This window comes from Sus scrofa, chromosome X (assembly GCF_054392235.1).
Source record: "Sus scrofa isolate SSC_HxYL_T2T_F1_AM1 chromosome X, Sscrofa_HxYL_maternal_Yorkshire_Landrace_v2.0, whole genome shotgun sequence".
Lineage (NCBI taxonomy): Eukaryota > Metazoa > Chordata > Mammalia > Artiodactyla > Suidae > Sus > Sus scrofa.
This window is the reverse complement of record NC_139401.1, coordinates 68,315,303-68,339,206: the sequence shown is the minus strand read 5'-3', so window position 1 is coordinate 68,339,206 and position 23,904 is coordinate 68,315,303. Positions and strand designations below refer to the sequence as shown.

The following is a 23,904-nucleotide window of genomic DNA, read 5'->3' as shown; positions in this document are numbered from 1 at the left end:
AGAGGTATCCTGAAGATGAGGTCTGGCTAAGGACTGAGCTGAGAATTAGCCAGGCAGATAAGTGTGTGAAAGTATAGGACGTTAAGGAAACAGCAATAGAAAGGCACATGGTGGTGAAATAGCATGATGCCTTTAGGGAATTATAAAGAATGCAGTATTACCAAAACATAAACTTGAAAGCAAGGAATGGGAGGAGATGAGACTAGATAATAACAGACAATAGCTAACAATTATTGTGCACTTATTATATGGCAAGCAGTGTTCTAAGTGCCTTACATAGATATGTCATGTAATCTTCACAATGATAACACAGAATCTGAGATAGGTGATTAGGTACCTTGCTCGGAATGACACACCATCAGAGCTGAGATTCAGAGCAAACAGTTAAACTCCAGAGCTCATGCTTTTAACCACAGAAAGCTGTGTCATGCTAAAGAACTGGAATGTACCTGTTGGCAGTACTGAGTCATAGAAAGGCAGTGATGTGGTCAGATCTGTGTTTTGATGAGATGACTCAGGAGAGATTTAAGAGAGGCTAGGCTGGAGACTGTTGCAATACATCAGGCAAGTGATGGAGGGAGTATGAAGTAGGGATGAAGACTAGGGGAAAATTTTAGGAGACAGAATTAGGACAATTCAGTGATAAACTGGATTCTGAGAGTAAAGAAGAAGGAGAAATCTAGGGTGTCACCACATATTTTGGTCTGGATGACTGGATGATATTACTGCATGACAAACAAAGGAGGAGCGAGGAGCACTGCAAGTGAGCCTTTTTACATTGAATACCAGGTGCCAGTAGAACACCTAGTAGATCTTGCCAAGATGCAGTTGGATTTAAGAGTGTGAAGTTCAAGAGAGAGGTCATGACTGGATATAGATCTGAAGATTAAGAGTATGAGGTTAAAACCAAGAGAGTAAATAGATTACTTCTGGAGAGTGGGTAAGAAAGAGACCATGGAGGCAAGGAGGGAATCTTAAAGAATTTTAGTATTTAAGAGACCAGCAAAACTGAGCTCACAGGGGAGATTGAAAAATTATGTTAAAGTGAGTTCCCATCGTGGCGCAACAGAAACGAATCCGACTAGGAACCATGATGTTGCGGATTCGATCCCCAGCCTCACTCAGTGGATTAAGGATCCTGCATTGCCGTGAGCTGTGGTGTAGGTCACAGATGCAGCTTGGATCTGGCATTGCTGTGGCTCTGGCGCAGGCCGGCAGCTATAGCTCCAATTCGACCCCTAGCCTGGGAACCTCCATGTGCCATGCGTGCGGCCCTAAAAAGACAAAAGACAAAAAAAAATTATGTTAAGGATAAACAGTACAGCACAGCGATTAAAATAGTGGACTCTGGATCCAGTTTGTATGATTTAATATCCTCCAGGCTCTGCCACATACCAGCTATGTGACTTTGGGCAAGTTACTTCACCTTTCTAAGCCTCGGATGTTTGAGGATTAAATGTACATGTAATTAATTAAAGCCCTTAGAATAGTGCCTGATAAAAACACAGTATCAGCTAATTCTTATATGTAAGAAAACCAGGGTAAGATTACAGAAAACAGAAGTTGAAAGTTTAAGATGGAGAGAATTCTGAGATGTGTTAGATATAGCGGAGAGGTCCAATAAGCTAAAGACTGACAAATGTGACTTAGAATTTGGCAAAATAGAGGCTATTGGTTACTTTAATGAGAAGAACATCAATTATGTGTGGAATCTCTAAAAAATCATACAAACGAACTTATTTACAAAACAGAAATAGACTCACATACTAGAAAACAAATTCACGGTTACAAAAGGGGAAGGGGAGGGGAAGGATAAATCAAAAGTTTGAGATTAACATATATTCTACTCGATATAAAATAGATAACCAACAAGGACCAACTGTATAGCACAGGGAAATCTACTCCATATTTTGTAATAACCTATAAGGGAAAAGAATCTGAAAAATAATGGATATATATATGTATAACTGGATCACTTTGCTGTACCCCTGAAACTAACACAACATTGTAAATCAATGATACTTCAGTTAAAAAAAAAAAAAAGGAATGTCAATGTGTGGAAAGGACAGAAGCCAGACAACAGTAGGTGGAGTGGTGAATAGAAGGTAAAAGAAATGACAGCAACAAGCTTCTCTTTCAAGAAGCTTGCCACTTAAGAAAAAAACCTCAGGAGTTCCCACTGTGGTGCAGTGGGTTAAGAATCCGACTGCAGTGGCTCAGGTCACTGCAGAGGAATGGGTTTGATCCCTGGCCCAGTGCAGCAGGTTAAAGGATCCAGTGTTGCCTCAGGTATGGAGTAGGTCACAGCTGCGGCTCAGATTCAATCCCTGGCCTGGGAACTTCCATATAGCATGTGTGTAGCCATTAAAAAGAAGAAGAAATCTCAGTGAAGTAAGAAATGTGTATAAGGATACTTATCTTAGCTTTTTTTATGATAGCAAAAACACAGAACTGTCCAAGAGATAAAGGATAAGAGGTCCATAGCAGGGTTGGGGAAAGTGGTAAATACTGCTACAGTAATTGAAGAGAATGGGAGAAGGAACCGACCTGAGAGAAGTAAAAGGATCATGAAGAAGCCCAAAGAGTGCATCTGAAGTTGAAAACCAGAATACATCTGAAGTTGGTGATAGTAGTCTGTTCAGTGGCGCAGCTTTCTTCAACACTGACAGACCACAAAAGGCACTCAGGGCTGACCTGGAGTGGTGATTATTCCAAGCAGATGAAGCAAAGTGACGGAAGTTGAAGATGTTGGTCAAAGAGAGTTCAAGAGTATAATCCTGTGGTCTAAGCTGGATGTGGGGCCGAAAGGGGGGCAGGGAAACCAGGAGAAAATAGGGACCAGGGCACTGGGGTATCTTTGTGAGATCAGAAAGCAGAGTGGGGTGAAGGTACAAGAGAGTTGGTAGGACCAGAACTTGAACTCAAAAGTGTAAGATATTGGAGGTAACATGGTAGAAAGGGCATAGATTTTTAAAATCAGACATGCTAGAATTTGAATCACAGCTCTAATATTGACTATGACTTTAGGCAAGCTCCTTGTACTCTATAAACTTCAGTTTTCTTATGTGTAATGGAAGTATAATGACACCTGTCTCACAGAAAAACTGGCACACGGTCATGGTTTGATAGCTGTTAGCCCCCTTCTCACCCACTCAACACCTATTGGGCACCAATTAGGAAACATTCTTTTCTGGGGACACCAAGGTAAAGGTCACTTTACTTCCTTTTGGGGACTCATGGGTTAGCAGAAGTGACACAGATACAAAGAGGTAAATAACAATACAATGTAAACAGATAAATTACAGTTCTAGTTGCTGAGTACAATAATAGCAGGATGAACATAGTGCTGTGGGAACCCAGTGAAGGTGTGACTAATAGTGTCTTATGGAGTGAGGGAAGGCTTTCCTGCAAAGCTCTTCACAAGCCAATTTTTAGTTCTAATGCTGCGTGAAAGAAAGTAGCAGATGAGGAGATGGCACTCTAAGAGCCAACAGCTAAGAATCTTTTGCTTTTATTTTCTTACACAGTATTCCAAGGGGCAACAGGTTTAAGAGAGGGTGTGTGTTTAAGAAAAATGACCTGCGCAGGTCTGTTAACTGAGAAGTATGAAATGAAAGGAGAGACATTTAAGATGATTGGGAGTAAAGGCAGTAATTAATTAATAAAGAGTTCAGGGTGCCAGGGAAGGTAAAATCTCGAGCCCAGATTAGGGGTTACTCCTAAACAGAATACAAAATAAGCCTTTCTCTAAAATGAAGGGAGAGAAGAAAAGATAAGAGTAGGCATAGATAATTTACATCAAAAAAGAGGAACGAGGTCAATTTCCAGAAATTGCATTCTGTCTGTATGCAATTTTTCTTGGTTTTTATAAACCAAGAACATTTCCTTAATATGTTCACAACAAATGTGAAGAGCTAATGTGAAGAGCTGCCAACTGTTGGGGAAATGGAGCAACAAAAATAAGGAGCCCCCAAGCCCTCCCCTCTGCACCTGGGCAAAGGGGGTGCTGACACCTGTGGCAGCAGGACTGGACAGTGACAGGGAGTGGCCGCCTCCTCTCATTTGCTTTCACCTTTAGTTTTTAGCTGTTTACTATATGAGACCCTATTGCCTATTCTGATCTTCTTTCTCTCTAATCCACACACACATACCACATGAAGCAGTTTTCCAACCTGAATTTTGCCCACTTCTGAATAGAATTGGCAGCACATGTGGCAGCCGTGCTGACTTAATGGACCCCAAAGCATTTGGCTGCATCATGCACTCTCCTGACCTTTGCTGCCAGCAATTCCCCCTTTCTGGGATAATATCCCACAGTTACTTCACCAGCATACACCTCCAGGAAGTAGACCTGAACTGAGACTTGCAGCCTCATTTCATTTAACCCTCACAACAACCTTGTGATTTATTTATCTACATTTATAGAATCAAAAACTGTATCTTAAAAGAGTTAGCTGGTTGGCCACACAGCTAGTGAGTGAGTAGTAGAGGAAAGAAAGGGAAAATCTGCAAAGATGCTTGTTACCCCGTTACCCCATTTTGAAGTGACAGGATTGGTTTCTTTTTAGACTCAGTCATTGTATCAGTGGATAACCTTTTCCTATTCCTGGAGCAACCTTAGGTTGGAAGATTGTCTTTTTTCAAAAGGGACTAACATTCTTTGGTTACTTTGACTATTTCCCTCTTGCCTCCATGTTTATTTTCTCAAATCCTCCAAGCCAATCTTCCAGACTATTCACTTCCTCAACTAATTAACATGCATCTTCTTTTCTACTCATTTATTTCTTCATTAGTTCAACCAACAACTATTTATTGAATGACTACTATGTGTCAGCATTCTTCCGGGTGCTAGAAAAACAAAGGTAAAGACCCAGTTCCTGCTCTGGAAAGATTCAAAATCTAAAGGGGGCCACAGATATAGAAACATTGGTTTGAATCCTATTATAGAGGGCACTAGTGAATTCAGGTTTTGTGGGTCTGAAGTGTACAATTTTGTTTTGTTTTGTTTTGGGGGGTGCTATTTAAGGAAAGGAACAAACAGTTATGAATATAAAATTAGATACAAGTGAATATTAAGAATGATGAGACAACTACAACAATTTACAAATTTTAAAGAGCTGAAGGATACTACAAACATCACAAAATCCAAAACCATTCTAACATGTTTTGTTAATTAAGTCCATGATGTAGCTATAGTACGTTTCTCCAACATTTTTTTTTTTTTTGGCTACATATACTTTTGCAATGTCATTTTTAATAGAAAGATTATTCAATCATTTCTCTAGTGTGTTTGGTCAAAATTTGTTTTTTATTATTGATAAATGGTATATTAATATGCCCAGACTGCCAGAACAAAATACCACAGAATGGGTGTCTTAAACAACAGAAAATTTTTTCCCACCATTCTGGAGGCTAGAAGACCCAGATCAAGGTCCACTGGGGTTCAGTTTCTGGTGAGAGCCTTTCATGGCCTTTTGTCTTAGTGCATGCAAAGAGAGAAAGACCTTTCTCACTTCTGCTTCATATAAGGCCACCAATCCAAGGTGAACAGGGCCCCACACTTATAGCCTCTTTTAACCTTAATAACCTTATAAAGGTTGTATATCCAAATACAGACACATTGGGTGTTAGGGCTTTGGCATATGGACTTGGGGAGTGGAAAGACACAATTCAGTCCATAGCAGATGAGATGCATAAAACACATGACTATACACACAGCTGTACCCTCTGTTTGCAATACTTCTAGGAAATTTGGTTTCTTCAAAAATAGGTATTTTGATAAATTCTGTTTTGTACAATTTCTAAGAAAAAAGAAAAAATACTATGATTTTCCTATAGTTATATGTGCTATAACAACTATATTTTTGAAAGGAGAAAACTTCCATTTTGACTAGACATTGTTAAAAATATAAATCCTCCACTTAAAATTTAAATCTGATGATTAGAAGAATTTCCAGACTGACTTTAGACTTTGTATATTTCAAGCTCTTTTTCTCCTCTGCTACTCAACATGTCTAAGACCAAGCACTATAGGATACATTCATATTGCTATACTACATCTGGCTCTTTCTTTTTTTGTGTAAAGATGCTGGGTGAGTCAAGACATTTGACTATGGGAGCATTCCTAAAGCCATTCCTATACCGTTAAAGTAACTATAAATGTAAGCCATTGCAAACCACAAAAATATATCCTACCATACCCAAAATAAATCTATAACTCAACTTCCTCTTAGCCACTCCAGTGCCACCCAACACAAGGGGGAAGTCTAATGGAGGAAAAGTCAGACTGGAGAAAAGCCTTACTGAATATGGTTAAATATCTTACATTACAAAGTAAGTTAAACATCTTACTTTACAAATTAGATATATATGACCTTGTAAAAATAATGTTTAAGTAAGGGAAAGGGTCTGTTCAAGTAAGGGACTTTGAAGATTTATGATTGGCTTCCTGGTAAATTAGCCTCCAAAAAAAGATATATTCAAGGAGTTCTCTTGTGGCAAAGCAAGTTAAGGATCTGGTGTTGTCACTGCAGAGGCTTAGATTGCTTCTGTGGTGCAGGTTTGATCCTTGGCCCAGGAATTTCCCCATGCCACAGGTGCAGCCAAAAAAAAAAAATAGATATATTCAAATTGCTCTAGGTGATTAGCAAAAGCTTCACAAGGAAGGTAATATTTGAGCTGAATATTTAAAGATACTCAAGGGGGAGAACATTTCAGGAAAATTGATTGCATGTACAAAGCCAGAGAGGAGTAAAAGAATACATGGTCTTGGAGAACTATAGTTTACCATGTCTGTAGGGCATCTGAGGGAATAGTGGGAAATGAAGCAGCAGGGGCAGACCTGTAATTGAAAGATAAGTGACACTCTTGGAATGTCACAGAAGCTCTTGCTTATATCCTTCACTAACATACCTATGTTCTCTGACCTTCAATGGGAGGAAGAAGTTAATTTTATCTGTTCCTATTATGAGTGTGATAGAACAGCTAGACAGAAAATCAGGAAAGATAAAGAAGAACTCAACACTACCATCAAGAATATCTAATTGGCATTTATAGAACACTTAACCCAATAACAGCAGGATATAATTTCTTCTCAAGTACCCATGGAACATATACCAAGACAGACCATATAAAAAACGATGGCATAGACAATGCCAAGCTCCTAGAAACATAGGAACACAAGCAGAAATCGTCAGAAACAACTTTGTCAAAACTCTGGAAAACAGTCAAAGGTTTACAGCAATCTAGCAAATGCCAAATCAAGGAAAAGTCAACTTTAAAATGGTAAGAAACCACAGTGAGTTACCACTTCTGACCCATTAAGATGCCTATTATTTTAAAAAATGGAAATTAGCAAATGTTGGTGAGGATGTGGAAAAATTGTAACCCTTGTGGCCTGCTGGTGAAAATATAAAAATATGCAGCTACTATGGAAAACAGTTTGACAGTTCCCCCAAAATTTAAACATAGAATTACCATATGATCCAGCAATTCTACCTCTAGAGATATTCTCAAAAGAATTGAAAGCAGATAAGTGTATAAAAATGTACAGTCTTATTTTATTTTATTTGTCTTTTTAGGGCTGCACCCTCATCATATGGAGGTTCCCAGGCTAGGGGTCAAATCAGAGCTGTAGCCACTGGTGATACACCACATCCATAGCAATGCCAGATCCAAGTCACATCTACCACCTACACCACACATCATGGCAATGCCAGATCCTTAACCCACTGAGCAAGGCCAGGGATTGAACCTTCATCCTCATGGATACTAGTCACATTTGTTTCTGCTGAGCCACAATGGGAACTCCCAGTATTATTTTAAAAAGCTCAAAAGGTGGAGACAATTCAAATATACATCAAAAGATGAATGGAAAACAAACATGGCATTTACATATTCAGCCTTTAAAAGGAATGAAACACTAATACATATTACCTTGTGGATAATCCTTAAAATCAATATGCTAAGTGAAATTAGCCATAAGGTACTTAGAATAGGCAAATTCATAGAAAGAAAGTAGATTTAGAGTACCAGGAGCTAGGGGTAAGGATGAATAGGGAGTTATTGTTTATGGGTAATGTAGCTTATGTTTAAGATGATGAAAAAGTTCTGGAAATGCATAGTAGTGATGGTTGCACAGCTTTGTGAATGTGTTTAATGCCACTGAACTGAACACTTAGAAATGGCTAAAATGGTAAAAGAAAATTTCAACAGGGTGTTGGAAGATATAGTTGAAGGAATCTCTAAGAAAACAATTAAAAGGTAGGGAGATGAGAAATGGAAAATAGAAATATAAGAAAATTAGAGAATTAATTCATGAGTTCTAATATCTCATAAGAATAATTCCTGAGAAGAAAATTAAGGGGAGGAACTTATCAAAGAAATAATAAAAGAAAATCTCCCCTAAACCTAAGGACATAAATTTCTAGACTGACAGGCCCCACTGGTTTCCCAAGACCATGAAAGAAAAACAGATCTCAAGTCATATCATAAAATTTTAGAACAAAGGGAAATTCTAAAAGCTAAAAAGCTTCTAGGGAGAAAAATTTAGGGTCACATAAAAAAGTTACAAAATCAGAATGGTTTTGGACTTCTTATCAACAATATTGAAAGCTTGAAGACATTGGGACCTGAATTCTATACCCAGCCAACTACCCAATCAATTGCAAGGATAGAATACAGACATTTTTCAGACATGCAAGTTCAGGAATCTTGGAGTAGGTGCCCAATAAAACAAGGTCAGTAAATCCAGAAAGCAGAAGATATATGATCCAGGAAACAGAGGATCCAGTGCAGGAGAGAACAGCAAAGATTTCTCAGGATGATGGTAAAGAGAAGCTCCTGCATACCAACTGTGTGGAAGGGCTAGAAATCAAATAGTTCAAACTGGAGTTCTTCAAGGGAAATGCTCTGAGGAGATGACAATTCATATTGCCTTGTTTGGTTGATGGTATTGAGAGGAACATTACAGTTTTGTCAAAGAGTGTGGCATGAGTTAGTGATAAGTACATAGAAATGGATATACATTAGTGATAAGTACATAGAAAGCTAAACAACATATATAAGGTGAGATAATTATTACTTCCAGAAAAAAAAAATTCCAAGGAAGGAAAAGTAGCCATCCTATATAGCACATGGTGCAGCTGTGAACAGTATTTGTTGTCACCATAATTTTAAACACTGAATGTCTATTTGGCCAATAGCTCTGGGATAATTAAATGTGGAGTATGAGATGAGGTGAAATAAGTGTGTAGATGGGTGTGGCATATATAATTGAGTAAGACTCAATTATAATCTTCCGTAGAAGGAAATCCATAGGGCATATTAAATATTGAAAAACAACTAGCAACATTCTCATATTATTTGAACATATAGAGGGAAATATTAGAAGCAACTAAAAGAATGAAATGTGGCTGTTTCTTGGGAAATGTGGAAGAGAGCTCCTGAAGGCATTGTAAGCCTTAGGTAATGTTTGACTTTATAAACTATGTGCATGTAATTAAACTACTGCTTTGATCACAATACGAATGATATAAGTAAAAATTCTGGGTCTTATCAAGGTATATCATGTAATCCTAGTCCAAATGAAATGCCCACTGGAATAAACCATTAAAGAAAAATAGCAGCTTATGGTACAGGTAAAAAGATAACTAATTTTTTAAACGGTAGGAAAGCTTTCTGGCATTTTTACTTGCCCTTGTTCTACTCACTCCAACTGGATAGTAGTCTTAAAAACAAAGCCTGCATGCCTATTGTGGGACCCCAGACCATGGTTCAAGCGGGAAGAGAGCAGACCTTATTTGAAAATTACTGTGTAGATCTATTCTAAACTGTCAGGGGTTACCTGGATGACAGATGCAGGGTAATCATCTCTGTTGCACTTAATGTGGAACTCAGCTAGGTCAGAAAAGTGGCAAGCATTGCTTGAAGACATCAGATAAACAACTCACAGATGCCTGAGGCAAAAGACTGCAAATTTTTTTTTTCCTTTTTAGGGCTGCACCCACGGTATATGGAGGTTCCCAGGCCAAGGGTACAATCAGAGCTACAGCTGCCGGCCTACACCACAGCCACAGCAACGCAGGATCCAAACCTCATCTGCGACCTGCACCACAGCTCATGGCAATGCCAGCTCCTTAACCCACTGAGCAAGGCCAGGGATCAAACCCGCAACCTCATGGTTCCTAGTCAGATTCATTTCCACTGCACCACAACGGGAACTCCAAAAGACTGCAGTTTAGACATAAAATAAACGACCTAAGTCCTGGGAGAAAAGATGTGAGAGCGTTTCTTTGGAAAATTAAGGTATCAAAAGCACCTGTGTATATGGGGAAATGCAGGGCACCTAGCATGCTCAGAAAAGACCTGAGAGTACCTTAACAACTGGAGCAGGTGTTTTCTTTGTCTTTTAAAAAAAAACTCATGACATTTTAGGAAATCTCTGTCAAAAGGCTAGCAATTCACTAGAAGCTTAAGACATAAGATAAAATCAGTAAACTTGATAATAGGACAATTGAAATTACTCAGTCCAGGGGACAGAAAGAATAAAGAATGAAGAAAGAAAAACAGAGTCTAGGGGGCCCATGAAACAACATTATTGGAGTCCCAGAAGGAGAAGAAAGTCAAAAAGAATGTTTGAAGAAATAATGGCCAAAAACTTCCAAAATATGATGAAAGGCATCTACATATCCTAGAAGCTCAATTCCAAGGAGGAAAGATGCAAAGAGATCCACACCAAGAAAATCTTGAAAGCAGCAAAAGAGAAGCAACTAGTCACAGACAAGGGATCCTCAATAAGATAAAAGCTGATTTCTCATCAGAGTCCATGGGAGTCCAGAAGTTAGCTGGATGACATATTTAAAATACTAAATAGAAAAAAAAAACTGTCAATGAAGAATTCTATATTCAGCAAACTTCTCTTTCAAAATTGAGGGAGAAATTAAGACATTAAAAGTTGAGGGAGTTTGTTAGTGCTAGACCTCCCTAGAAAAAAAATGGAAAAAAAAAGTCTTTCAAGTTGAAATGAAAGGACACTATATGGTAACCTGAAGCTATATGAGGAAATGAAGTTCTCTGGTAAAGAGAACTACATGGGCAAACATAGAGCTAGCATTGTTGTATTTTTGGTTTCTAACTCCTCTATTGCCTACGTGACTTAAAAGACAAATGCATAAAATAATTATAAATCTATGTTATTGGACACACAATGTCTAAAGATGTGTGACAACAATAACATAAGGGGATGGAACTGAATAATAGCAGATTTTTTTATATACTGCTGAAGTTAAGGTGGTATTAATTCAAATTATAGTAAATTCAGCAAGTTAAATGTAATCCCCTTGGTAAGGAAAAATAAATGTTTTTGGGGTTCACTACAGGAGTTCCCTCATGGTTCAGCAGGTTATGAACCTGGCACTGTCACTGCTGTGCTCTAGTAATAGCTGTTGTGCAGGTCTGATCCCTGGCCCGGGAACTTCTGTATGTTTCAGACCCAGCCAAAAGGGAAAAAAAAAAAAGATTCACTACAAGTAATCAATTAAATACAAAAAATGACATTAATGTAATAAATGAAGGACAAAAATAAGTATAAGATAAAGAAAAATAACAAAATGATAGAAATCTTTCCCATCAGTAAACACATTATATATAAATTAATTAAAGTCTCCAGTCAAAAGGCAGAGATTAGACAGATTGAATTAAAAAAAGAAACCACAGTCCAAGTATATGCTGTCTGTGAGGAATTCACTTAAGATCCAAAGAAATAAGTTGAAAGTGAAAGGATGGGGAAGAAAATAGTCCATGCAAATTGACTCAAAATAGCTAGGGTGGCTATACTAATATCAGACAAATAGAATTTAAGTCAAAAACTGTTACAAGAGACAAAAAAGACATTATATATTGATAAAAAGATCAATTCACCAGGAATATATAACAATTTTAAACCTATGTGTACCATACAATAGAGCCCCAAAATGTAGAAAGCAAACCTTTAGAGAATCGAGAAGAGAACTAGTTCAACTATGAAGATGGAGATTTCAAAATACCATTTTCAATAATGGATAGAGCTTCTAAACATAAGGGCAGTAAGGAAATAGAGAACTTGAACAGCATTTATAAACCAATTTGACCAAAAAGATATAGAAAAGAACATTCCCCACAACAAGAGCAGAATGCACATTCTTTTCAAGTGGACATGGAATATTCCCCAGGATAAACCATGTGTTAGGCCACAAAACAAGTTTCAATAAGTTTCAGAAAGTTGAATTGTATAAACTGTCTTCTTCAACCACACTGGAATAAAGCTAAAAAAACCAACAGAGGGGAAAGTGAAATGTTTACAAATATGTGGAAATTAAGCAACACACTCTTAAAACAACCAATGGATCAGAGAAGGAAACACAGTGGAAATTAGAAAATAATTCGCAATGAATGAAAGTGAAAACACAACATACGAAACTTATGAGATTCAGCAAGAGCTGTAATCAAAGGGATATTTATACCCGCAAATGCCTACATTAAAAAGAAGACCTTGGAGTTTTCTTGTGGCACAGTAGGTTAAGTATCCAGCATTGTCACTGCCGCAACTTGGGTGGCTGCTATGACACAGGTTCAGTCCCTAGCCTAGGAACTTCCATGTGTCATGGGCGTGGCCAAAAATAAATTTTTTTAAGATCTCAAATCATTAATCTACCTGTACATCTTGGAACTAGAAAAAAAAAAGAGATAACTAAATCCAAAACTAACAGAAGAAAGGAAACACAGATTATAACACAGATAAATGAAATAGGGAATAGGAAAACAATACAGAGAATGGACAAACCCAAAGTTTGTTTCTTTGAAAAGAGCAACAAATTGACAAACCTTTAGCTAGACTGATAAAGACAAAAAAGAGAGAGAAGATACAAATAACCAAATTCAGAAATGAAAGGAAGATAATCAACAAAGTGTACTCTATAGCACAGGGAACTATATTCAATATGCTGTGATAAATCATAGTGGAAAAGAATATATATGTGTGTGTGTGTGTGTGTGTGTGTGTGTGTGTGTGTGTGTGTGAATCACTATGCTGTACAGCAGAAATTAACACTGTAAGTCGACTATATTTAATAAAATTGAAAAAAGAAATGAAAGCAAGGACATGACTAACCCACCTTAGATTTTTTAAAAAAGATTATAAGAGGGAGTTCCCATCATGGCTCAGCCAAAACGAAACTGACTAGTATCCATGAGGACACAGGTTTGATCCCTGGCCTCACTCAGTTAAGGTTGGGTTAAGGATCCAGAGTTGCCTTGAGCTGTAGTGTAGGTCACAGACACCACTCAGATCCTGAGTTTCTGTGGCTGTGGTGTAGGCCAGTGGCTACAGCTCTGATTTAACCCCTAGCCTGGGAACCTCCGAATGCTTTGGGTGTGGCCCTAAAAAGACAAAACAAACAAAAAGTTATAAGAGAATACAATTAACAGTTGTGTGCTAACAAATAGATAGCCTAGATGACAAGAATAAATTCTGAAAGTTAAAAAAATGACTCGGGAAGAAATATAACATCTCAATAGATCTGTAACAAGTAAAATAAATTGAATTAGTAGTGAAGAACCTCCCAACAAAGAAAAGTACAGAACCAGATGGCTTCACTGTTGAGTTCTTCAAAACATGTAAAGACTTAATACCAGTTTTGCTCAAGTTCTTCCAGATAATTAAATAAGAGTAAACTGTTCCCAACTCATTCTAGAAGGCCGGCATTGCCCTGATACCAAAACCAGACAAAGACATCACAAGAAAATTACAGCTCAAGATATCTTATGATTACAGATGCAAAAATCCTTTAACAAAATACTAGGAAATTGCATACAGCTGCATATTAAAATGATTATACATTAGTTCCCATTGTGGCTCAGTGAGTTAAGAACCCAACTAGTATCCATGGGGATGCCAGTTCACTCCTTGGCCTCATTCAATGGGTTAAGGATCCAGTGTCACCACAAGCTATGGCATAGTTTGCCGAAGCAGCTCTGATCTGGCATTGCTGTGGCTGTGGTGTAGGCCAGCAGCTGCAGCTCCAATTCTACCCCTAGCCCAGGACCTTCCATGTAACACAGGTGCAGCCCTTAAAAGAAAACAAAAAATGATTATACATCATGACCAAGTGGAATTTAACCCAGGTATGCAAGGATGGTTCAACATAAGAAAATAAATCAACACAGTACATTACATTAATATAACAAAGGGGGAAAGCCATATGATCCTGTCAATTGATACATTTGACAAAATCCAACATACTCTTATGATAAAAGCATTCAGAATGATAGGAAAAAAAAAGAAACCTTCCTCAACATGATAAAGGGCATTTATGAAAAACCTACAGATAGCATACTCAATGGTAAAAGACTGAGAGTGTTCCCCCTAAGACCAGGAATAAGATAAGACACCCACTTTTACCACTGCTATTATAGGTTATACTAGAATTTCTAGCCAGATCAATTGGAAAAGATAATAAAAGTAAGTAAAAAGCATTCAAATTGAAATGCAAGTAATAAAACTCTCCCCATTCACAGATGACATGATCATACATATAGAAAATCCAAAAAAAAATCCACTTGGAAGTTATTAGAGCTAATAAACACACTCAGCAACTTTGCAGCTTACAATATTCACACACAAACTCAGATGTGTTTTTATACACCAGCAATTAACAATCAAAAAAGTTTTAAGGAGTTCCCGTCGTGGCGCAGTGGTTAACGAATCCGACTAGGAACCATGAGGTTGCGGGTTTGGTCCCTGCCCTTGCTCAGTGGGTTAACGATCCGGCGTTGCCGTGAGCTGTGGTGTAGGTTGCAGACGCGGCTCGGATCCCGCGTTGCTGTGGCTCTGGCGTAGGCTGGTGGCTACAGCTCCGATTCAACCCCTAGCCTGGGAACCTCCATATGCCGCGGGAGCGGCCCAAGAAATAGCAACAACAACAACAACAAAAAAAAGACAAAAAAAAAAAGTTTTAAGAAAACAATTCCATATAGCATCCCAAAGAATTAAATACCCACCCAAGAATAAATTTAACCAAGCAGGTGAAAGACTAGTACTGAAAGCTACAAATATTTGCTGAAAGAAATTAAAGAAGACCTAAATAAATGGAGTAACAGCCTGTATTCATGGATTATGAGACAGAATATTGTTAATATGTCAGTACTCCCAAAGCAGCCTCTAGATTCAATGCAATTCCTATCAAAATCCCAACAGCCTTTCCTGCAGAAATGAAAAGGCCAATCCTCAAATTCATATGGAATTTCAAGATGCCCCAAATAACCAAAACAATCTTAAAAACAGAAGGAGGACTTATGCTTCCCAATTTCAAAACTTACTACAGTGCTACAGTACTCAAAACATTGTGGTATTGGCATAAGGATAGACGTATAGACCAATAGCATAGAATTGTAAGCCCTGAAATAAACTCATACGTCTTCGTCCAACTGATTTTCGACAGGGTGCCAAGTTCATTTAATGGGGAAAGAATCATCTCTTCAACAAATGGTGCTTGGACAACTGGATGTCCACATGTAGGACAATGAATTTGGACCCCTGCCTCATACCATATACAAAAATTAACTCAAAATAGATCGCCAATCTAAATATAAGACCTAAAACCATAGAACTCTTAGAAGAAAACATAAAATTTAAATCTTCATGACTGTGGATTTGGCAGTGGATTCTTAGATATGACAACAAGAGAAAAAATAGACAAATTTGACTTTATGAAAATTAAAAACTATTGTGCATCAACACACATTATCAAGAAATTGAATCTACAGAATGGGAGAAAATATTTATAAATCATCTGATTTTAATATCCATAATATATAAAGAACTCCTAAATTCAAAAAGACAAATAACCCATGTTTAAAATTGACAAAGGGGGAGTTCCCTTGTGGTGCAGCAGAAGCAAATCCAACTAGTATCCATGAGGATGCGGGTTTGATCCCTGACCTTGCTCAGTGAGTTGGGGATCTGATGTTGCCATGAGCTGTGGTGTAGTTCACAGATGCGGCTCTGATCCCACATTGCTCTGGCTGTGGTATAGGCCAGCAGCTATAGCTCCAATTCAACCCCTAGCCCAGGAACTTCCATATGCCACAGGTATGGCCATAAAAAGAAAAAAATAATAATAACAAATATTAAGGGGGGATGTGGAGAAATTGGAACTCTTGTAAATTGCTGCTGGGAGTGTAAAATGGCACGGCCACCTTGGAAAATAGTTTGGTGCTTTTTCAAAAAGTTAAGTATGGAATTACCATATGACCCAGCAAATTACACTCCAAGTTTATATACCCAAAAGAATCAAAAACAGGGACTCAAACAGATACTTGTATGCCAATGTTTATTGTAGCATTACTTGCTATAGCCAAAAAGTGAAATAACTCAAATGTCCATTAGTAGATAAATGGATAAACAACATGTGGTATATCCATACAATGAAATACTATCCAACCATAAAAAGAAATGTTCTGATACAAGCTACAACATGGAGGAAGCTTGAAAGCATTATGCCAAATGAAATAATCCAGACACAAAAGGACAGATATTATATGATTCCACTTACACAAAATATCTACAAATTCATATAGATAAAAAGTAGGTTAGAAATTATCAGGGGCTGGGGGAAGAGGAAATTGGGGGGGGCGTTGCTTAATGGATACAGAATTTCTGTTTGAGGTGATGGAAAAGTTTTGGAAATAGTGGTGATGGTTGCACAATATTGTGAATGTACTTCATGCCACTGAATATTATACTCAAAATAGTTGCAATGGCATACTTTATGTGTTATATACTCTATCACAATTTTATAAAAAGTTAAAATTTAAAAAAATAAAGATAGACCACATTATGGACCATGAAAGAAATCTCAACAAATTTAAAAGAAGGTAATTGATATTTCCCATTGTAGCTCAGTGAAAATGAACCCAACTAGTATCCACGAGGATGCAGGTTTGATCCCTGGCCTTGCTCAGTGGGTTAATGATCCAGCACTGTCACAAGCTGTAGTGTAGGTCACAGACGCAGCTTGGATCTGGTGTTGCTGTGGCTGTGGTGTAGGCCGGCAGCTGTAGCTCTGATTGGATCCCTCACCTGGGAACTTCCATATGCTGAACCTGCATCCCTAAAAAGCAGAAAAATTTTTAAAATAAGGAAGTCAAACAGGCTATATTCTCTGATCAAAATAGAATCAAACAAATTAATAAAAGAAAGACAATAGAATACTCTTCAAACACTTAAGACACTTAACACACTTCTTTTTTTTATTTAATTTTTTTAAATTTTTTATTACTCAAATGAATTTATCACATCTGTAGTTGTATAATGATCATAACAATCTGATTTCACAGGATTTCCATCCCACAGCCCAGGCACATCCCCCCACCCCCCAAACTGTCTCCTCTGGAGACCATAAGTTTTTCAATGTCTGTGAGTCAGCATCTGTTCTGCAAAGAAGTTCAGTCTGTCCTTTTTTCAGATTCCACATGTCAGTGAAAGCATTGGATGTTGGTATCTCATTGTAAGGCTGGCTTCACTTAGCATGATAGTTTCTAGGTCCATCCATGTTGCAAAAAATGCTGGTATTTTGTTCTTTTTAATGGCTGAGTCATATTCCATTGTGTATATGTACCACATCTTCTTGATCCACTAAGACACTTAACACACTTCTGAATAATCCACTTGTCAGAGGTCATTTCATGGAAAATCAAAAATTAAAGTGAATAAAGTGAAAATACAACATATCAAAATGTTTGGGACACAGCTAAATCAGTGCTGAGAGGAAAATTTGTAGCACCAAGTCTTTACAAAAAGAGGACAATTTCAAATCAATAATTTGCCACCTTAAACTAGAAAGAGCAAAATAAATGAAGCTGATAACAATAATATAGAAACCCAATGAAACAGAAAGGTGGATCTCTGAAAACATCAATAAAATTGACAAATCTCTAGCAGGACTAACAAATTGAAAAAAAAAAAAAAACCTGTAGAAGACATAAATTGGCAAATGAAAGGGGGTATCACCACAAACCCTGCAGGCACCAAAAGGATAATAACAGAATACATCTAACAACTCCACACACAAAACCTTGACAATTTAAATGAACTAAACTGCTTCCTCAAAAACCACATACTGTTGCAACTCACGAAACATGAAATTTTTTGAATAGCCTATAACTATTAAGGAAATTGAACTTGTATTTGAGAACTCCAAAAAAAAAAAAAAAAAAAGGACTCTCCAGCCCAGATAGTTTCACTGGAGAATTCTACCAAATATTTAAAGAAGAATTTACACCAAATCTGTGCAATCTTTGCAGAAAATAGAAGAGGAGGAAACACTTCACAACTCATTTCATCAAACCAGTGTTATTCTGATACCAAAACCAGACAAAGACAGTACGAAAAAGGAAAACTACAAACCATTATCTCTCCTCTGTGCATTCCATAGCTGAAAGATTTAGCAGGCATCATCTCAGGATCATACAAACATAAAGGAAGAAGTTCACTTGTGGCACAGTGGGTTAAAGAATCTGCCTTTGCCACAGCTGTGGCATAGGCCACAATTGTAGCCTGGTTCAATCCCTGGCCTAGGAACTCCCACATGCCGTGTTTGCAGCCAAAAAAAAAAAAAAAAAAAGGAAAAACAAAACTGTCCCTATATTCCAATGACATCATTATCTACAAATATAATCCCAAGGAATCCACAAAAACTAAAACTATTAAATGTGTTCAAAAGGTCTCAAGATACAAAATCCATGTACAAAAATCAATTGTGTTTCTATATATAATCCATGAGCACATGGAAACCAAAATTAAAAATACAATGCCATTTATAATCATTTTTTTGAAAATTAAATTCTCAGGTATGAATCTAACAAAATATGTACCAGACTTTAAAACTTCAAAACACTGGTGAAAGAAATCAAAGATCTAAAGTCATGCAGAGACATACTGTGTTCATGGATTAGAAGGCTCAACGTTAGTAAAGATTTCAGTTCTTTCTAGATTTATGTACAGGTTTAATATAATTACTATCAAAACTCCAGTATGTTTTTAAAGATATAGACAAGATTATTATAACTTTTATATGGAAAAATGAACTAGAATAGCTAAAACAATTTTATAAAAGAAGGATGAAGTGGGAGGAATCACTTTACCAATTTTAAGGCAATATATAGCTACGGTAATCAAGACTATGTGATATTGGCAAAGGAGTAAACACATCAAAAGAACAGAATGGAGATCCCAGAATCAGACCCACATAAATACAGCCAACTGATTTTTAACTAAGACTCAAAAGCAATTCAATGGAGGAAGACATTTTCAATAAATAGTGCTGGAGCAGTTAGACATCCATCAGCCTATTGGTCAATTTAGTTTAAGAAGAAGTAGAAATCTCTTGTACTATTTTTGCAGCTTTTCTGTAGATTTGAAATTTTTCAAAATAAAAAATTAGGAAAGAGACATATAAAATGTATTACAATTATATTAATTTACAGTGGAAAATATACGTGTCAGTTAACCATAACAGTCATATCAATTCCAAGGACATTTCTTTCCCAGGATCAAGGGACCTAGGAAATTGAGTAAGTCAGAAGATTTCTTGATGAGCATGGAATTGGAGTGAAGGAAGTGACTATTTCATGACTGAGTCTACATCCTTAGGGAACATAATACGTGTGCCTATCATACACATGGTCTACCCAGCTCCCTCTGTTCTCCAGCCGCTGCGCAAATGTACACACTTCCCTCCCCCATCCCTTCCTGCACCTCTGCCTAGTGAGGGGTGGGGGAAACTGGACAAACAGTAACATATCTTTACTATCTAATTCTTCTTTTTCAAATAACTTGTATACCAGCTTTCTGTAACACATTATTCTTCAGACAGTTTACAGTAAAGCTGATTAGATTGCAGCTTTCTTCGAGTACATTCCAGTCCTGCAAATATGCCCTGATCACCTTGATTACACTTGGATATTTCCCAAGTCTCCATCAGCAACACATCTACAACCATGTCTTTGTGTTATCTCACTCTCAGAGTCATTCTGAGCCTATCTCCAAATTCCCTGGTCACCTTACTCAGCCTGGACTCTGACTACACTTATTTCTCAAGTTTGATTTATTTTGCCAAGGTCCTATCATAGACAGTTTTTTTTTTTCCTCAAGGTATTGACAGTATTACTACTGCTTTTGCTCTACAAACGTATTTCCACAAGCAGTCTGAGCTAAAGAAGGTATAATAGATAAAATGATAAAATTAGATAATACCTGTGAAAGAGCTTTGAAAGTTAAAAGCACTGAACAAATATGAGATGATTATTGCTGTAATTTAATAGGTAAAACCAGTGGTTGCTGCAGGCTAGACCTCGTAGGAGAGCAGCACTTGAGGATACTCCAGCTGGTCTGCTCTGTAGTTTTGCTACCTCACATTTCTCTCCCACTTTTAGTCCCACCACAGCATAAGTCTCTGGGGAGTGAATCATGCTGCCAAAGCCACAGAGACTGCTTTCTAAAGCAGACCTCAAGGTGGTCATTTATAATGAGCAATATATTAGGCAAGACAAGACTCTCATCATCTGCATAAAGGCCCTCCTGGCTGGTGGGTCTTCCCAGTCAAGAGATCAGTTGTAGACCAGAAAGCTGCTCAATGAACACATAATTAGAAGAAAAGGAATTGGATAGTCTCCAGAGTTTTTTGTTTTTGTTATTGTTTTTAATCAAAACTAGGTACCTGAGAAATTGCCCTTCTCAATACTAGGACTAGTTCTGGCCACAGGAGCAAAGATGCCATTATCCAAAAATAGCCCTCTCTGTAGTCATTCCTGGAGATGCACTGGCAGTTTCTGTGGTCTACCCATCCCATTTTGCCAGTTATCAAAACACCCATCTTTACAGCATTACCTTGAGGCAGTCATGTCACAATTTCTCACATTACAGTTTGTCTTAATATTGGTGACATTTTAGGGTGGTCATTTCTTGACATCCTAATATCTCCATTTGCCCATTGTTCACCACTCCAAAATGTGCCCATCCAACAGTGCCACAAAGATGTTTATGCTTCATTTCTTAAACTTTTTCATCCTTTTCCAGATCACAAAAATACCCAAAGTCCATTCTAGTCCCTTTAGGATATTACCAAAAACTAGTCTGTTGCTTTAGTGCAAATGTGTGGGTGCTACCTAAAGGCAAAAAGGAATATCCGCAGGTCTGTACCCAGCACCAATTGTTTGAGTACTAGAAATCTAGTCTGCTAAAGTTCAAAAGGAGCTAAGAAAACTGAAGCTTTGAAAAGGTAGATGATTCCATAAAATAGTATATACAAAAGTGCCCAGCACAGGGCCTGACACGTAGTAAGCCTTCAATAATAGTAAAAAGAAATGAGTAAGTTGCCCAGGGTCTCCCAAATAGTGAGTGACAGGGCCAAAACTCCTACACCTACTTGCTTCCCCTCTAACACAGTGCCTCAAAAGTCATCTTGAAAACTGCCTTGTGTTTCATCCTATTTTTAAGGAAGATTTTGTGGGGAAGAGTAGAGGAGAGTGTCTGTGCTCATATTTCATTGTGGACTGGAACTTGTTGACTTCAGTGTCAGAGTAACTTTCCTTGAATGCTTCCCTAAGCCCCAGTGCCCTTTGATTAAATTCTGCCTTTTATCATTACTTGCATTTCCTTCTCTCCTATTTCCATTCTCTTGAATTTAAACCCTTGAAGTGTCCACCCATTCATCTTTCTACCCCTCACAGTAAGTGCCCAGCATATAGTAAGTGCTCAACAAATTTCTTATAAATTGAGTTCCATTAGCCCCAACTTCTGTAATTCTCCACGACTTGGTGCCCTCTCTTTCCTGTCTTTAATTCCTTTTAATAGTTTACAAGACAAGCTGGGTAAAACTAGACATGCTATTCTCAAGATTCAAAGGAACTCTTCAAAATCTTTTCCTCCATTTTTCCACATGACCCCATTTTTGGTGAACTCTCCTCCCATCACTGCTTTCATTCACTCATTCATTCACTCATAGGCATACAGTGAAGTAGAAGAGGGGCCCTACCTTTTAGAACTTGTAATTTCCTGGCAGATCAGCAGTAAACAAGTAATAAAATAATTACACATTGTGGTAACTGCTAAGAAAATAAACAGATGGTGCTTAGATCAGAACTGACCTCTCTGAGGGAATCAAATCTAGGTCTGAAGTAACAAAGGCATGAAGATTCCAGCCAGACAAAGCTGCATTCCAGGGAACAGCTTGTGCAAATGTAGGAAAGAGCTGGATGTGCTTAAGGAAAGGCAAAAAGGTCTTGCCACTGGGGCATATTGAGCAAGAGGAGGGAAGTGGGATGAAGTCAGAGAGACAGGCAGGAGCCATGCTATTTGGGAGGCTTGTAGGCTGGGTGAGAAATATAATCTGACTCTGATTGCAGTGGGAATCAAAGAGTTTTTACGCAGAGGAGCAACATATGTGAATTGACAGTTGTAAATGATGATGCTGATTGTTGTGTGGAGACCAGATAGTGTGAGGACAAGAGAGGGTGCAGAGACCACTGTCAAGGCTAATATAATGGTCCAGCTGAGGACTGCTGGGACCTGGACTAGGGTGGTGGCAGTGAAGCTAGAGTGATTCAAAAGATATTTCTGAAGTAGAATTGAAGGATTCTGGATTTGCTGATAATTTGAATGTGGAACCTCTTTGTTTTAATGTTCTGGAAGGTAAGACATCAAAAGGCCAAGTTGATAGGGAATAATTCTTATGCTGTAACTGAACCCTGATCTCCTAACTGCTGGTCTCATGTGGTTTCTCTGCACCACTCTGCTCTTCATAGTCCTTAGCAAGTCTCACTACCTTTGTGTCTTCTCCCAAGTGGAATAAATTACCAAATTCAGACCTCTCCTTTTCTAGGCCTCCCTAAATATCCTGCCTACACTTCCCATGCCCATTCTGCTCTGGGTTATTGTGACTGCTTTCTGGCTGGCCTCGGCTGCCTCCTTCTAGCCTTGTGCTGCAGGTCATTTTTCATGGCTTCACTTCAACTATGTCTCTAATAACTCTCCAGCAACTCCCTACTCATTCAAATGAAAATCCAGACTTTGAGCAGTGGCTTCACAGCACTTCCCCAGCTAGGTCCACCCAACCGTTTCTGTTTGCTCTCATCTCTCACTGTAACCCAGCCTACATCTTCAATTTTAGCCTTTTTGTGGGTAACCCTCCCACCTCTGAGCTTTTAAGCCAGTTGATTTGTATATGAAATTCTGTCCCTTCTGTTCTTTCTTATTGACTAGTGAGTCAGATATTTTTCTTGAATTATTTCAATCATTCATTCTTTATTTCACCAGATAATAATTGAATACCTCCTTTGGACCAGATACTACTAACTACTGGGGATGAAAAAAAATCAGTAAAGATGGTCCCTTCCCTCAAGGAGCTTACAGTCTGTTGGGGGAGGCAAATCTATAATCAAATAATCACAGTGCATTGTATTAAGCCATAAAGGAGCCATAGGTACAGAATTCAGAATGCTGGAAGTTCACACAAGAAGTAGAAACAAACCCTACTGAGTGAAACAAGAAAGGCTTCACAGAGGAAGTGTCATTTGAATCAGCTAGAAGGGTATATAAATATTTTTCCAGTGGAAGAAACAAAGTAAGGGTATTCCTGGAAGAAAGAATCTCTTGTTATTTGGTGACTAGCAGGTTTTTCAAGTACGTGTACACTTATGATAGGGCAGAATATCCTGGGGTCACAGCACAGTGAGAGGTTGAGTATGGCTAGAGTATGGAACACATAGAAGAGCAAATTATAAAATGAGGATAGAAGGAAAGATTGGGACAAGATCCTACAGGCAGTGAGAGCCAGTAGAGATCTTTAAAAGAGGGAGTGACACAATCAA

General features: G+C 37.9%; 1 protein-coding gene and 1 long non-coding RNA gene across 3 annotated transcripts in view; both read left to right on the top strand.

Moving 5' to 3' along the window:
- HDAC8 (histone deacetylase 8) overlaps positions 1-23,904 on the top strand; it is a 240,213-nt gene that overhangs the window by 119,477 nt on the left and 96,832 nt on the right. The gene's annotated exons all lie outside the window — the stretch shown is intronic.
- Positions 13,494-15,594, top strand: LOC146394649 (uncharacterized). Its single transcript, XR_014835618.1, has 2 exons — positions 13,494-14,712; positions 14,996-15,594. It is a non-coding gene; the product is annotated as an uncharacterized LOC146394649 (long non-coding RNA).